Below are 18,612 nucleotides of genomic sequence, written 5' to 3' on the forward strand. Positions count from 1 at the left end.
GAAAATATATATTTTATTTTTATTTTTATTACAAATGCAGTTCTCTCTGCTTTAAACTATTAGCATATTAAACGGTACACTGACTGGCGACTTTAAGAAGGAACACCTGACACTTGCTCTTCCATGCTATTATTAATGCCCAGTGCAAAAAATGTACAAACAGTTCAGAAGCCATTCTCCTCTGATTTCAGCAAAGCATTTCCACTCACAGGTCTGCACCCTGGACTGTCTGTATGTTTTATTTATTGATTGATTGATTGATCATCATTCTTAAACTGTTGTACAGGTGTTCCTTTTAAAGTGGTAGATCAGTAGCTACTATTCTGGCTGTACCAGCTCTAATCTGCATCTAGAAACGTGAATTGGTTATAGACCAGAGTCTGACTTGAAGATATGTTGGACATGCAGTGTTTACATAAAGTACAATAAACTTATTGAGCAGTGCATCATTAAAACAACATTCAAGTCAGTATAAAGCAGTAAAACAATCTTAAGTTTGAAAATTATGTGCCCAATAGTATTGGAACAACAAGGCTTTTTTTTATTTGTTTTGGTTACACACCAAAGGGATTTGAGATGAAAAGATCAATATGAAACGATATATCAGACTTTCAGAGAGTCTGTATGTCCTACCAGGTGCACTAAGACTGTATTTATACACTACTCTTTTTAGTTTATACTTTAGTTCTTAAATTGCATCAGTAACAGAGCAGAGGATCACATCATTACATCATCTCCACCAGCCTGGACTGCTGCCACAAGACTCACTGGCTTCATGTTTTTATACAATTGGTGCTGAATTCTGACCCCAACGTTGTGTGTCGCAGCAAAAATCAAGATTTAATCAGGGCTCTGTACACAGTCTGCTGAGATTTTTTTAAATATAATTTTTTTCATAAATAAATTTAATTATCCAAAGTTTTTTAAACACTGATATACAAGCACTGTCTTAAGATGTAAATAATAATAATAATAATCAATTATTATTATTATTATTATTATTATTAACAGGTTTGCGTCACAAATTCTTCCGAGTAGAAACTGTTTTGATTTATCCTTTTAAAGTGAGTTAATAATATAACATGCGGAATCTGAACTGATCATAATATTTACTTGTGAATGTGTTTCAATACAACAAACTGTAAAATCCACGCTTGAATTTTAATTAAGCACAAAATGTACTTAAAAAGAACTTTTAAAAGAAAAAGAAAAAAAATTCAAGATATGACTTCTTCTTCATGTTCAGATTAAAGCAGTTGATATCCAACGACTAGAAAGTCACACTGCCACCTAGTGGAACGAAATGTAAAGGTTAAAAGTATTTTCGCTTTTATTGATAATACTCCCTTTATTGAATTAGATTTTAATATGTACTTTAGTAATAACACAAACACACTACAGTTCCTAATAAAAATCCACGTCCCCGTCAGTCTAATCAGCCAATCAGAGCGCAGAAAGCGGCATTTGTCGGAACACGGGTGGGATAAAAACTTGGTTATGTTCCCTAACTTGGTGCACGTTACATAATATTCCGGGTAGAAACAGATTTGCTTAAAATAAACCTCTGCACTGCCGTCTTGTGTAAAACAAGTGTTTGTAAACGATGTTGGAGACAATAAAATCACAGGCTTTAAGTAAAAATATTTGAGCATAAATATAACAAATATTTATATAATTAGAAGGTGTGTCCAATCTTTTGATTTGTAGCGTGTGTGTGTGTGCGTGTGCGTGTGCGTGCGTGCGCTTTGACCGCATCACAGCTGTAATGATAATCAGCACAACATCACTCAATCTTGTATATTGAGGATTTCAGTAAATGCTGCTTTAATTCTCTTTTACAAGGTGTGCAACAAAGTGCTGAAGGTTTATGCATCATATATATATATATATATATATATATATATATATATATATATATATATACCAAACAGCCATAACATTAGGACCACCTGGCTAATATTGAATAGGTCCTCCCTTTTGCCACCTAAACAGTGATGCACTGTGTGTTCTGACACCTTTCTATTGGAACCAGCATTAACTGTCAGGGACTACATTAGGCATCAAGTGAACATTTTTCCTGAAGTTGAAAAAATTGGCAAGCATAAGGATTTGAGAAACTTTGACAACAGCCAGATTATGATGGGTCAAACTTCAAAACTGCAGCTCTTGTGGGATGTTCCCAAGCTGCAGTGCTTAGGACCAACCATTCAACTAAGGACAGTGGCCAAGGAGTGAAGGCTGGTCAATGTAGTAGTGTGTACACACACACACAAACACACACACACACACACACACACACACACACACACACACACAGAGAATTCAATATTGTAACGCTCTGCTAACGCAAGTTTGTGCCAGAACAGTTCAACCACACTAATATTAAATTAAATTATTTAATTACTAATGTTTGTGTAAATTTTTATTCTACTTTTATAATCCTCCCAGATGAAAGTTGTGTAAAGGATAAAAAAAATAGTTTTGACAATTGCATGTTTAAATGCATGTGTTTTGTTTTGATGCTCCAAGGTAATTGAATTATACTTATATTTTGTTAATGAAAAATTTTACATATTGTGCAATCATTTGGTAAGGTTAATTATAATAAATAAATAAATAAATAAATAAATAAATACTTGACCACACATCCCCTTTGATTTTTAAATTTATTTTTTTATTTTTTTATTTTTACAATTTGACAATTTGACAACTGCTAACTGGTCAACATGGGCTTGTACCAGGCAACTTTGTAATCAATTAGTACTCCCAGTTATTGAATGAAGGGGTCATTCACTTTTCCAGTCTTCACTAATAATAAACAACTTTGTTTATATAACAATAATTGTTTAGCAATATTTTAATTAATTTATTTAAACTTATATATACATATAGAAGTATTAATACTGTGTGATATTTACTTATATATTAGTGTAAGATTACAATATTTGTTACAATTATACTCATAATACAAAATATAAATTGTTTAGCATATTTATGTTTTAATGTGTTTACTTAAAGACTGGGATTTGATTGTCTCCAAAGTCGTACAAACACACGTTTTACACATGAAGCCAGAGCAGGTTTATTTAACACAAACGTGTTTCTACACGGAATACTTTATAAGATGCTCACAGGTGGTCTACTTACTGGACCTTTTAACCCACCCGTATTCCACTTTCTGCGCTCTGATTGGCTGATTACACTACGTGGATTTTTACTGTATAACAAAACTGGCTTAAATATGTGTGTGTGAGTTTGTGTGCTGTATGTGTGTGTGTAAAGTGTGTGCGCGTGTGTGTGTGTGTCTGTGAAGTGTAGTGTATGCAAAATATCTGCATACACTGCACTGCACACACTACCCAAAATATCTGACCTCCTGTGAAGTTGAGCCCATGACAGTGGTATTGAAATTTTTTCTGCTCAATGAAATCTGGAAGTGTACAGGTGCTTAGGCCAATCATTGCCCGAAAGTAAATCTAAACAATGTGGCTGAATCCTTGCCTGTTGTACACAACCATCCTAACAATTTCGTAAATGTAAATACTAAACACTCATAGTAAAAAGGATGAGAACTGGGTGGTCCAGGTCTGAATCCACATGGTGTCAAAATTCATGCAGATCCAGAGTCATGCATTGAGAAACTGCCAGATCAGTCATCAACTTTGCAAAAGAGGTTGACTAAAAGGTCAGCACCACACTGAATAGCAAGACATTTAGACAATGTCAATCTGTGTACCTCTTTCTTAACTAAAACAAAGCAACATATACTCAGTTACAAGATTTTAAAGAAAAAATGAATAAGTTAAAAATAATCTTTATGCTTTCTCTTTATAAACAGTGCTTGGGCCAAGATTTTGCCCAGTGATTCCAGAAAAACTTACCTGTGAAAAAGTTCCCACCGCCAACTTGAGCTTGGTCTCCTGAATAAGCAGTTTTTGATAACAATCCATTAATTCCTGAAACAAAGCAATTGATTAAAAAAAAACCCAGAATGTAAATTTCATTTGAGTTAAGTTCATACAGGCTATAGTACAGAATTTAACGATGCTTTGAGGCGAGCTACCACTAATGGACACAGGTAACATGGTTACATTTTCCAGCCGTCAGCTTGATTGTTTTCATAAGCTTTGTAACGCATTCAAAATTCTACTCTGAAAAAAAAACAAACAGATTTTCTATCTTACATTTACTACACGTTCATGCCCCTCAGAATATAGACTGTTCTCAATGCTCAGACGATTCACTGATTCTTGCAGTCCAGCAATCTGGGAAATCAAGTCGGACCTTCTTTTAAAATACATCTAAAAGTAAAAAAATCAAAGTGTTAATTATTTCTACATTCGTGGACTCATCACCCAAAAACAAACTTCAATTCATAAAAGGCAGTTAGCGATCTAATTAGTTAAATCTTAAGTGAAGATTAAGTTAAGCTGAGGAAACCGTAAAATGTGCAGGGGTGCACAGGGTTTCTTCAGGAAGAGGGTTCAGAACCACTGAAATGTTTGGAGACAAAATGTCCTCAAAACATGACAAAACACCGAACAAGCTAACACACACACACACACAGACACAGACACACACACACACATTACAACCGTTAAGATTTAAAAACAGAAAAACACTTACCGCATTTTGTTCTGATATGAATTGGTTTGCACTGTAGAGGTAACCCTGATGCCTTGCTTCATTTACCTAAAACACAAACAGCCACAGAGGAGATTTTGTTTAAACTGTCTTAAATGAAGCAGAATGAACTTTAAAATACAAAGGGCACTGTGGGGGATGGGTGAAGGGGAGCTGATCAGCTGAATTAAATCTTATTTCATGAGCAAAAAAAAATCAAAACCACTGAGTTTAAAAATCACAATAAATTGTGCGACATTGCAAAAGTTTAGCTAAACGTTGCCACAGCCTTAATAAAACCAAAAGGCGGTCCAGCAAAATATTGCAGTGTGGAACCTTTTCTTTTAGCCGAGCAGCGTACAGTTACACACAGTAATTAAGCATCCCCTATTGAAAATTAGGTGTATTGCAAAGGTTTAGAAACCTTCAGTATTTTTTTAACAATTGTGGACCAGGGAACCTTATCACAGTGAACAGTACCATGAAAAGGGAGAAATACATCAACATTCTCTAAAACAACAGAAGGCAGTCTGCAGAGAAACTTGGCCTTGGGCACCAGTGGACATTTCAGCACAACCACGACCCAAAACACACAGTAAAAGTGGTGAAGAAATTGTTAGCAGAAAAAAAACATTAACGTTTTGCAGTGGTCGAGCCAGAGTCCTGACCTAAATCCAATTGAGAATCTGTGGAGGAGCTAAAGATCAGGGTGATGGCAAGGAGACCCTCTATTCTAAAAGCATTAAATGATGAATAATCATAAAGATGAATGGGCAAAAATACCAGTGGAGACATGCAAAAAACTGGTCAGCAACTATAGGAAGCATTTGATTGCTGTAATTTTCTATTAATTATTAAGAAGGGTATGAATAATTTTGGACATGCCACCTTTTGTTCAAATATGAATAAAAGATGAATAATAACTTGTTCCACAATGATGCCTCTTGTACATCATCTTATTATGTTTTGAGAGACACCTGTGTCATTTCTAATCAGGAAAAAACTTGCTGGTTGAATAAAAATAACTTTAATTCAGAATTTCCCAGGAATATGAAGAATTTCGGGCTTGACTGTAGGTGTATAAATTGAGTTGTATTTCAATTAGGAAGATTATTTGATCCCCAAGAAAAAAGTATTCGATCTGATTAATATGCTTCTTCTTAAGACACTCCTTTTTTGCTGTGCAGGTATGTTTTGGGTCATTGTCATGCTCGACCCATCCACAACCCAAATGCACAAGACTGTTCTACTGTTCTTGCAGGAACTGTTCCGAAGCAGCTGACCTTCATGTCTTAAAATGACAACTGACTGTTGTTCTTGTTACTTAACTACCTAATTCCATACTAGTTTTTAAATCTCCAATGTTGTTCTAGAATGTAAAATGCCTTAGGCACTGTACTATCAGTATTACAACATTTGGTAAATGTTTATCATGTCCGCATTATTGTATAAAACCATTCACAATTTTCAAACATACCTTAAAAATGAATAAATAAATATAATTACTGAAGAATATCTGCGTGCCTGTATTGAAAGCAACATATAACATTACCAGTTTCAGATGCAAGCAAAAAACATGAAGACGTCTGGGTTTTGCAGGAAAATAGAAAGAAGCAAGTGTGACAAATGTATCAGAAAAACTCTTATTCTCAAATAAGAAAAGATTATTTTGAAAACAGTTCTACATAATTGAAACTTCTATGACGGTCAATAAAAAGTAATGTTTGGAGTAAAATGTCAATATTTAGTGTGAAAACTTTGCAAAAATAATTATCAGTAGTTTAAGTGACATCGTCACTAAACAGCTGTTGGGTTTAGCTAAGTGTGCTCGAGAATGTTCTTCTGGTAATTTTGTCACACTTGTCACACAATGTCATTCAATTTAGAAAGAGGTTGTGCGAAGGTGCGAAGAGCCCCGTTAACATTGGTGAGGCATTTCACTAGGAAAGCGAGATCAGACATAAATGGCATGAATTAAATATGTGGTGGTTGCTCCGTTCCTGCTTGACAGCTGGGTAAGATTTGCTGTTTCACACAACCAATGGGTATTGCTTTGTCCCATTTGCTGATGTTTCTGGTAACTAATCTCAGCTAGTTACCTAGCAAACGGGTACCGGTGTCACTACTGTGTGTGGGCAACCATAAATCACTTAAATCACCCACAGACATTTAACTTCCTAGTAATGTAAGCTATAGCAGCAGGAGAGCTGTGAGTATCACTGTCTGGATCTAGTAGACTGGCTTTGAGAAATCATCTCAATCTCTCATGTCCTTATGTAACCCGTTCCTTGGATTAATATTTATCAAAAGGAGGAAAAATATCTACAGGGTCTGAGCTCCCCAAACACACATACATTTATAGTATTTAGAGGCTCAGGTTCGGGGTTTCACACTAAACACAGAATTACAGATAAACTTATGTTTATGAATTATGTCTGCCCTTGTTCAATTTAGTCACTAACTGCTTGAATGAATACACATACACAGAAATCAGATTTTAATGAATAATTTATCCTCAGCAGTCTTGTTTTCTTTCTTTTTCTTTTCTTTTTTTCTACTTTTTCTTTTACAACTACAACTGCAGTACCCTTTTTAGATAGTCAAAAGAAAATATTTTCAAATGATTGCAATTCAACCCTTGAATTGTAAAGTTGTCAGTTCAACATTACAATTGAAGATGAAAATAATAAAATGAAAATATATATATATAGTCCAAACAGTCAAATAAAATGAACGAATGTTATGAATGGATGCTGAACAAATGTTATTAATGAATGCTGAACGAATGTGTTTGACTCAGTTTAGTCAATATACGTGTATGAATGCCTACAGAATCCTCGCTGAGATGAACTTCGAAGAATTTTTGCCTTCCTTATAACGAGCGAGTTCCCTGATTGCGCAATCCACCCGTAGTGAAATCCAACTCGTCTCTCTCCTGACAATAATCTAAACGATCGCAACGCGATGAGACAGTCTGATCTCGTCAATCACACACTGTATCCTCCCAGCACTAATGCAATAACACAGTTCAGGCATACATTTAAAGAAGGGAATGGCGAAGATGAATAAGATTAGGTGTGAGCCGAAATGAGGCTTGCATATCTCACCACGAGTTGGTGCAAAAGTGATGTCAGCAACCCTCGACACACTTCTCTCATAGCAAATTATATTTCACAACAGAACCAACAAACACACATCCACTTTAAACACCTGAACCCATGATACATCAAGCAAGAAAAAAAATACATACAATACAATTTTTTTAAAAACACATATTTTCAGTTATTAAAAAATACCGAAAGGGATCCTCCACAATCTCAAATACCCGAGTGGGTTACACTTACACATTGCCAACCTGCAACAGTACTTGACAAAAAAAAAAAAAAAACTCTTTGCATTGTCATGAAGCATTTAACAAATCTGACTTTCCTGATGTTGTTTGCAATGGCAGTGTTTAGCTCTGTAGTGAGACACAACATAGCTTATTTTTATGTGCTGTTAGTCTGCATGGTCGACAGCTTTATTAGGGCCCAAACACTATAGGGTGCTCTTGTTTTCCTAAGGATTTTTTTTCCCACGCTTTTGGGCCTTTTGGGGGTGAATATTGACAGATAGGTTGGAATCTGCTGCCGTTAGTTCACCTGAGTCGCGTGGCCCGGTGCCCTCCGGGGCCCCCACAAGAGATTATGCTGTATAGCATATACACACTTGCACGAATGGACATGAAAGAACTATCGCACTGCATGTACTGGGCTTAACTCAGCAGGAAGTCAGTTATTTTGGGTCGTTTGCCAAAACTCACTTGATTGATTATGATGTACTTCTCCTAGGGAATTTATATGATTGCCACCAAATCGGGCCAATGTGATCTAAAGACATTGAGGTGAGAAAGTGAGTGTAGACATTTGTGATGTGTACGTTAGTACAATAGGCCGCAGATGCTGGAAAAAAAAGCATCACACTATGATGTTCCTCAATGTGATGTCACTGAACGTGTCACTAAATATAATGTCACTCAATATAATGCCGCACAGAAAGTTATTAACCACGTTTCAACGTAGGTTTAGGGCATTGTCACAGCTGACCTGTTTGAGATACCAAAATCTCTAACCTCTACAATTTTACACAGTGTCTTTAGATCACATCAGTCCGGTTTCATGGCGATCGTATAAATTCCCTAGGAGGAGTATATCATAATCCATCAGAAGCATTTTTGCAAACAACCCAAAATAATTGGCCTCCTGTTGAATTGAGCCCAGGACATGCAGTGCGACAGTTGTTTGACCCAATGAGCTCTACTGAGTTTCGTGTGCATTACGTGTTAGTGTGTATGAGCTATCCAGCAATACCTCGTATGGGGCCAACCTTCCACTGGCTCGCTGTAGCTGCCCGCATCAAATTAACACACTGATACTTGCCTACAAAGCTAAAAATGTCCAACACCCATTTATCTCTCACCTGTAATTACAGCCCACATTCCCCCGATCCTACAGCACTGCTCAACTGGTCCCATCTTGGATCGAGGAAAATATGCATCTAGACTGTTTTCTGTTCTGGCACCTAGATAGCGGAATGAACTTCCTCTAGATGTCCATACTGCTGAGTCACTGGCGATCCCAGATATTGTTATATTAAATCAACAAAACACTATTATGACCCATTGCTACACGTTTTAAACCCCCCAAAAAAATCCTGAAAGGTCTTAAACTTGAAAAGCAATTTGTCACATCACTGAACGTTCCATGTGTTTTTGGTGAACAGCCTTCTTTTCCATCAAGAAAGGTCCCAGGTTCAAACCTCAGCATCACCAACTTGCCACATGAGCAAGGCCCTTAACCCTCAATTGCACAAATGTATAATGTCGCTCTGGGTAAAAGTGTCTGCCTTTCCCTTCAATGTAAATGTCCAAAACTAAATGATGTCTCACTTTACCTGAACTCATCCTACTATACACGGTAGATGTGATAAGCAACAAGCAGGAATCACACTGTAGTTTATTTGTTGTATTACTTGTAAACTGACTGCTGTAACGTTACAATTTCACTTTATCAATCAATTTATCAATCTAAAATATTGTATTCTCTACTGTAAAACCAGGCAGCAAGGACGCTGACTGAACAGACTTTTGTCTCTATTAAAACAGTTTAGCCTTCCTGCTATTAGCGAGTCAGGATTTAGGTGAGCATCTTTAAACCAGGAGAGAAGAGGTTAGCATCCATTCCCTTATCTGACAACCTACCTAAGTAAACAATTAAATATAAATTAGAATCATTGAGCTAAAGTCATTGCTACAAGCTGAACCTAAACATATTGTGGCGTTTTTATCGCCTGAAAGGATGGTGGAGAGACGAGCGAGCTTATCTTGCTGCCCAATGCAAATGGCTGGGAGTATTTTATTCAAGCACACAATCTCACAACTCGAACACATGAGATGGCTTAAAAACAAGAACACCCTATCACACATACCCTGGCTGAAGCCACTAAACCAAACACCTTTCCCCAACACGGTGAACACATAAACAGTCCCTCCCGCAGAGCATGATGGTTATTACCCGAAACCCCGCCCACGCCACAATATATATATATATATATATTTTTTTTTTTTTCAGATTATTTAACTCCTATTTACGAGTTTATAAAGCAGGAAAATTGTAACTAATGATATTTAGAGTAGTATAAAATACACTGTACATTTACTGTTATAAAATAACCAGGGACTCTGCTGCCTTAAGGTACAGTGAATGTACACTATAGGGTTAGAGCATACAGTATAGAGAGCATATGGGTGAGAGAGTTAGGATGATATGAATATTGTCTTCAGTTTTACCGCAGTAACGTTGAAGTAAACATGAGCAGGTTCTCTGAACTGATCCTGAACAGCATCCTCAATCGAAGAAAGGCTTCTAAAGACACTCTGAACTGGGTCTAAATGAACACAAAAAGCCAAATCATCATGAGCTCACATTCATCAGAGTATTAATAAAATGAAGCATTTACTGTAAATATTATTCACTATTTAAAAATGTTAGAATTTAACCAATTCAAACAGGAACCCAAAAAAGCATTGATATACTGGGCAAAGTTCTCTACTCACCTGCTATTATTGTCGTATTTTAAACACAAACACTTAGCCTAGCCAAAGCTAGAAAGAAGTGCTATTGCTTACCTGTAGTGTAAAGATAATAACACACTCCGCATACCGCGACTGCAGCTCCTGCCGCGTACAGCGCCTGCGGCCAACAGTGCGGTGGTGGTGTTGCATCCTCGGTCGCAAATCGAAGTAAATACGCTAAATACATCACCTTCTTCTCAGCGAGGAGTTAAACACCTCCGTCTGTCAAAGTTTCGATAAGCAAATGAAGCCCAGGCTTCTACCAGCGCTTTTCTTTCTATCCAGCGGCTTCTACAATATGACGTAACAGCATGACTGGACTGGCCATAGGGCATACCGGGCATTTGCCCGGTGGGCCGATGGTGATTTTCGTCTTTTGTGGGCAGGTGTTATGCGCTAAAATGCCCCCCTGCCATGATTGCCCCCCATACATAATCGCTATCAAATATTATAGTAGAACATAAATTCATGGGTTTATTATTATCAAATATGATATTAATATTGTAGCGTTTTTATCGCCTGAAAGGATGGTGGAGAGACGAGTGAGCTTATATGCTGCCCAATACAATGGCTGGGAGTACTTTATTAGCACACACGCAGTCTAACAAACAGCATGGAAAGCGCATTCACCCGAGAACCTAACTCCCATTCAGCCCAAGCATGAACCGGAGCACCTTTTCCACGTCACACACCCAACACACACGCAACAGGGCCGAAGCCACTAACCCAAACACCTTTCCCCATCATGGTGAACACACTGACATCCCCGCAAGGCATGCTGGTCGTCGGCCGCCGCCCCGCCCATGCCACAATATTATAATAAACCCTAGTTACGTGACAGCCGTCAAGACCATTATACAATTCTTGTATAATGTTTATTTTGTGGCACATTTATTTTTTGAGTGCTTTGTCAGGAATATAAAAATAAGCATTTATATACAATAAAAATAAATATTGTTTATGATGAAAAATTAGAGTAAACTTTTTATTATAAAATAAACAATCCAAAAGTATACATGTTGTACAGTAGGCTATATGAAAAAATATATATTTTTTCATATACAACATATTTATTTTCATATTGCTTATTTTATTTTATTGTCTCATGTAATTTGTAATTTGTAAGCCATTAACCTATGAATTTATATTCTAATACAATATTTGATAGCGATTAAGTAGGGGGGCCAATCCATGGCAGGGGGGGCATTTTAGCGCATAACACCGGTCCAAGTGGCAGAACTGAACTTGAGGTAGCTTAAGTAAAACCAAGTAAAACCATAAAAAATTAAAAAATTTAAAAAAAGTAGGTGTAGCTTATTTTCGTTGTGCTTGCTAACTTTTTACAGTCAGTTACAATAACTCCTACTGTCTACTAGTTAGCATGATGACAGAGTTTCTGTGCTGGTGCTATGATGTTACTGAGAGTGAATTATTGATAAGGTTAGTTAGTATGGGTTGCCAAACGTAAAAAAAAGTAATCGTCCCGTATTCAGAGAAAATATTGCGCGTTACGTGTTGAGGTGAAAAGGAACGCGATTTGTCCTGTATTTTAGCTAGAATGAAAAAACAAACAAACGAACAAAAAACCCCACAAAGCTGGAGTTATCCTGTGTCTTTACGCTGCGCAGCTGCCTCGGCTTCTCTCATTCTCTCCCCCTCCTTCTCCTGTTGATCAGCTGATCGGTTTATCAGCTGTTTGCTGGAGCCACAGCCATAAAAGCTGCTAGTCATGATCGGTTTGGATATGTGAGAGAGAAACATAAAGGTGAAACTAGGAGATGTCCTTATTGAATCATCAGAGTTGAACAGGTGATGGAGAAACAGGTTTATCTTTTAGGTGACATGAATGAGTTGAAGGGAAGTTATGAACTGTTTCTGAGAGACAAATAACACCAGGATCCTTTTCTACATAGCTGACAGCTGGTAACTGTGCAAGGGCGGGTCTAGCAAAGTTTTGCCAGGGGGCCAGATAGGGCATTAACAAGGAAGGGGGGCACAAAGAAATACTTTTCTTTCTTATTCTCATTTTAAATGTCTAGCTTTTAAATAATTATCTGAATCTTACAACCAAAGCGGTCATTTGATGTTAAATGTATAGAAATCCATTATCGTTTATAGTAAATATTGAGTCTAAAAATATGAAGTCTCTGTAAGCCCAGTAAGCTTAACATCTGTGCAGTCTGAAATTATGTCAAAGAAAGATGTTGAATACATTTAATTATTGTAGAAAAATAATTGATTTCTGTGCACATGTGTGTTACGAGCTGGTTGTGGCAGCCCAGGTCTCTGAATGACACTCCAGCGATCGTGATCTCTGTGTTTTGTTGTGTTGTCAGTTCTTGTGCCATGTACTGTGTGTAAAATGGCATCAAAAATTCAATTAAGTGTTATTCTTTCTCAAGTTTATTAGATTGATACATATATACCAACAGGACAGTGTACATCGCTGTCAGAACAGCGTTTGTTTTCATTCAAAGGCTTTATGGCTTTGCCAATAATAACTAGTGGGCCGGTCTCTAGTCAAAATGCCCGGGCCGATTTTTTTGTCCCAGTCCAGCCCTGCTTGTGTACCCTGGTTTTGACTTCATTGCAACCCTTTGACTTTGATTATTGCTTTGTCCCTTTTGGTTTATTTGCTTGGTTTTTTTTTTGTATATATTTTTGTAAATAATTTCACTTTATGTTTGTGCACGCACCAGTAGTAGGGGTGTGGCTGCCAGTTGTTTTGGGGAAAAGGGAATTTATCCACTGTTTTTGGTTTAGGGAGATAGGTAAGTTATCTGTATTTTTGTTTGTGTTTTGTTTAGGTAAACAAGCTTGTAAAATACAGATACCCGTTTTGTTTATTATTTTGGCCTGGGTCCACCCTGAAGCTAATCCTGGTGTTGTGTCAGTATTTTTGTTTGCTCTGTGTAAAGCAATACAAACCCTGTCTTTTTGCCAGCTGAAGTGTCTGTCTATTTCTTTCCGGTATATTACACCATTATATTCAACCTTTTTCACACAGTTTAAAATAGAACCCCGAACCTATCATTTGCTATAACCCTAGACTGGGACGTAACAATGTGGAAAAAACACACTAATAGATCACCAGAAGTAGAAAGAGACTAAACATTCATTACATTTGACTCACATAAGTGTAAAAGCTTTGGAGATTTTTGAAAACTTAATACTTTCTACATTTTATAATATCATTTTTAATTACACTAAATAGGGGTATACTATTATTACATTTACTAATAAAAACTCTTATCTTATATCTTAATATTTATCCTCCTTTTTTTGTGGTCAAAAAAGGCTTTAAAAGAAAAAAACTTTGAATTAAAAACAAGAATATCTGGCCAAATATTTCAGTGTAATTACACGTCCAAAACAAATGCGCCATGGTTTCAAGAGTTACAGAAAAAGCAGCTGTTGTTAAGGTCCTTTTTAAATCTCAAGGAAATGAAAGATTGGACAGGATAATAATTATATAATAATTTAAACGAGACTTGTTAATTAAAATATATATTTATACGGTAAAGTCCAGTTTTTTTCAAGGTATATTATTGAGAAAAAAAAAAAAAACTTCTCAGTATGACATCATATGAGGCACAGTGACAGTCCGTTGCTGAAAAAAAAAATGCCCTGATTATTTTATTGTTATGGCGACTGACAAACAGATTTTGGCTGGGATTAATTTGTTTTGCTGGGATGAATATCTGAACAAGAGGAGCTGAAACAGAAAAAAAACCTCTCAACAGCATAACCAGACCTGCAGAAATGGCATTGAGTACAACAGAAATTATCATGGCAGATTCAGGAATGAAATAAGCAGAGAGATGTTCTGTATGGGGTTATAACTGATCATTGGGTTTAAGTAACTGACCAACTAAAATAGTGATCCTATTAAATTAAAGCTGTTGCTCAATAGTTCAGGACTGTTTCCTACAGTTTTCTACTTGAGCCTTATTTTAACTCCTTATTAACTTAAACGCATCATCTGTAATATTGAACTGCCATCAGCCTAACACACAGTGTGACTGCAGATCAATCCCTGCTATCTGATATCATCCAAATGAGGTTGGGTTCCCTGTCAAGTCTAGTTTCTCTCAAGGTTTTTTCCTTTTGTCTTCTCAGGGAGATTTTCCTTGTCACTATCACCCTTGGCTTGCTCTTCAGGGACAATCTGACAATCTGATCATTTTGATTCATACACAAAACAGAATACAAGGGGTTATCAAAAAGTTTTGAGACTAGTTTCGCAACACGTCATCAGATGGCAGCACAAGGCTGCACGCACAGTTACAGGGAGCACCGACCTTCATAAGTCAGTGTGCCAAAAGACATCATCCTGTGTACATCGGAAGCTGTGCAACTGGTGCTATTCTGACCACATGCGTTTCCATGTCTGCTATTTTATCATGGACAGCAAGTTAGATCAGATGTGAAATTCTGAATGAAACTGGGCAAATTTTTGACCCTGCGAAGCTCATGCAACTGGCGTCACGTGGTACGGAGGAAACACATGATAGTCTTCGGCTCTGAGTGGTAGTAGAAGCCTTAATGTGGGAACCCCCTAGTGATGGGGAGGAATTGGCTACGACTAAATTAGGGAGAAAAACGCTGGGGGAGACTCCCAGTTAGTTACAGAGGGGCTGACTCCAGAAGACACCTAATGAATAAACACAATACACATTAAAAAGAAGCAGAACAGCACAATAAAACGTTACATAAAACCCTTAGTCAATTTTATTACTTTATCTGCAGTTAATATTCACCCACTGAGCTCATTTCCTCATAATACATAAAACTTTTATTCGTCCTAAGATTGAGTTAGATTAAATTAGAAAGAAAAAAACAATTATTGCACACTTTCTGTAAATCCTTAAACTTTTTTTCACTTCTCAAATATCACTGTGTCTCCTATATGATATATTTAACTGAATTTTTTTATCGTAACAACTAACAATTTATACAGGAAAATCATGAAGATTAACAAGACTGCCCAAACTTACGCATCCCACTGTATATATAAATCCTGTGATTAATAACTAACATGTTCTGATTTTTTATGTGTTTAGATTTCTGTAATCTGACTCTGGATCCCAACACATTAACTTATGAACTCATTCTGTCTGAGAGGAACAAAGTGGTGACTTACAATAAGACAGTGCAGCCGTACGCTGATCACCCAGAGAGATTCAACTCCTCCTATTTGCAGATGTTGAGTAAAAAGAGTGTGTGTTCATATCAGTTTCATATAAAGACATCAGCAGGAAAAAACGGGGTTTTAAGTGTTTGTTTGGAGCCAACAATCAGTCCTGGAGCCTGGAGCGTTCTCCTTCTTCTTTCTCTTTCTTTCACAACTTTAAGACAGATGTCAGAGCCCCATCATCCTCCAGAATAGGAGTTTATGTGGATCACAGTGCAGGAACTCTGTCCTTCTACAGCGTCTCTGACATGATGAAGCTCCTCCACAAAGTCCACACCACATTCACTCAGCCTCTGTACGCTGGATCTACTGTGAGATTATGAAATCCAGAATAAAATGCTCATGATTTCTTCTTTATATGAATCTTTCCTAAAGTTTTCATTACTACTGTTCTCTTCTTTCTTCTGCCCTTATGTTTATTTGGATGTTGGGCCATCATTTTGGATGTAATTGTGACTTTTAGAAATGAAACATACATGTTAAAACATTTTTGTGTATGGTTTAATCGAATGTGAGGCAATAATAAAATATTAAATACTTTATGTTTGACCTTCGGCATTAAATGTTTTTTGTACATTCTGGTCTCAGTAGGTTATGGTAATAAATCACATTACACATAATCACAAAGTGTTCAGGTTTTCTGTTTTATTCAATGAACTGTGCACTTTAAAAAATAAAACTGTGCTGTACTCAATTGTTTTGGTGAAAATAAACTTTAAAAACTTAAAAATATTGAGTAAATATAAAAGTTGCAAAATCATATAAATATACTTCATGAATTGTGTAAAAGTCAGTAAAAAAAAAAAGTAAACCTAAACAACTGCATTTAGTACAATGATGTATAAAATTTTGTAAAAGTAATAAAAATCACAAGTTAATGCAATTAGAAAAACTTAAGTAATCTTATTGAACAGCACCTATTATGCTTTTTCAAATATGATCTTTCATGCAGTGTGTCATGTAGCTCTATGTGAACATAAACTATCTGCACTATCTGTGACGCTGACAGTGCACGGTAAATGAAGTTTTTGTCTCTTAAAAAAAAGAGCCGTTAGCAAATTTATTTTTACTCCTTTACGAATCCACGCCACTCCGTAACATATTTGCATAATGTCCCCCCACGTTCTACGTCACGAACAACTTGCCCGCCATCAACGTTACAATTAACGTTACCACACTCTTGTTAATGTGACCGAGCATTCATGCCGGGTTCGCTTAAACACTTTGTAATATAAAAAAAAACTATAAAAACGAGAGCACACGAAATCCTTTTTAACTGTTTAGTCTCCACCATTCACCAAAACTGAACTCTAACACTCGCGAAGTGCGCATGCCTATCTAGGGCAGGCCCCGAGGAGAAAAAAGCATGAGTAGTAATAGTGGACCAGCATTATTTGGAGAAGGAGAGATTGTTGTGGATCATTTTCTTTCGAAGATTTATAACCGGATTATCTTTGACTGGACATATTCCCCGGACTTCTCACCCTCCGTCATCGACCTCCTGGACTTCATTAACCCCAGTGAGACCGAACCATACTCGGTATACTTGGATAACACACATACAATAAACACAGACTTCTGACATTTTCCACTCACTCGCGTTCACGCACATACACATAACCTAACCTTGCCTTAAACTTCTCCTGAAACTTTATGTCTGATCTGCTTGTGTGTTCTTTAAAATTCATGATGCTGTTTGTTCACTTATGTTTTCTAAATTCTTAGCTGGACTTACAGATTAGGTGACTTCTGAAGGCAATTGGTGCCACTGGATTTCAGTTATGGGTTAAGGGTAACAGCAAATTATATATATATATATATATATATATATATATATATATATATATATATATATATATATATATATTTGTAAATAATTTTTTATTTTTATTATTTTCTTTTCAATTCCACTTTCCTCCTGTTCCACTTTGTGTTGGTCTATTGCATAAAATCCTAATAAAATACATTTACATTTGTTGTTGCAACATTATTTATTATAATAATAATAATAATTATTATTATTATTAGAAAAGGCTGGAAAGTGACGTGTAGGAGGTAGTAAGTATATGATGTGGTGTGCAAGTTCACACCAGTGATATACTTAATTTGCTATACGGATATACTCGAGTTGCATAAACATTTATAACTTTTACACACAGTAAAAGAGAATTAAAGCATCATTCACTAAAAACCTTATGTGAAAAATAGGCATAGACTTACTATGCCTTACGAATACTTTTGAAAAAAAATATATATAAATAAAAATACAAGTCTCCTATACATAATGTATGACAGAATACATGTGATTTAGTCTTTAGTTTCCTTGTGATTATCAGCACACAATAGAGGTTAAAAATTTTGCACACAACTTCTAATAAATCTTCACAATAAGACAACGGAGAAATCTATTTAAAACAAACGTGTTTCTACCCGGAATATTTTGTAAGATGCACAGATGTATAGAGTTTTTATCCCACCCGTATTCTAACAAATGCCCCATTCTGTGCTGTGATTGGCCGATTGTCTACAGTTCAGTTCAGTCCACTGGGTGGCGGTATGATTTAGGCGTTTGATGTGAACTACTTTAATCTGAAAATGAAGAAGAACTCGTGGATAGAAAAAAAGTGTTTTAATAGTGAAAGGCCTGTCAACAGTTCAGTCCACTAGGTGGCGGTATGACTTA

Source organism: Clarias gariepinus, chromosome 21, assembly GCF_024256425.1.
Source record: "Clarias gariepinus isolate MV-2021 ecotype Netherlands chromosome 21, CGAR_prim_01v2, whole genome shotgun sequence".
NCBI lineage: Eukaryota > Metazoa > Chordata > Actinopteri > Siluriformes > Clariidae > Clarias > Clarias gariepinus.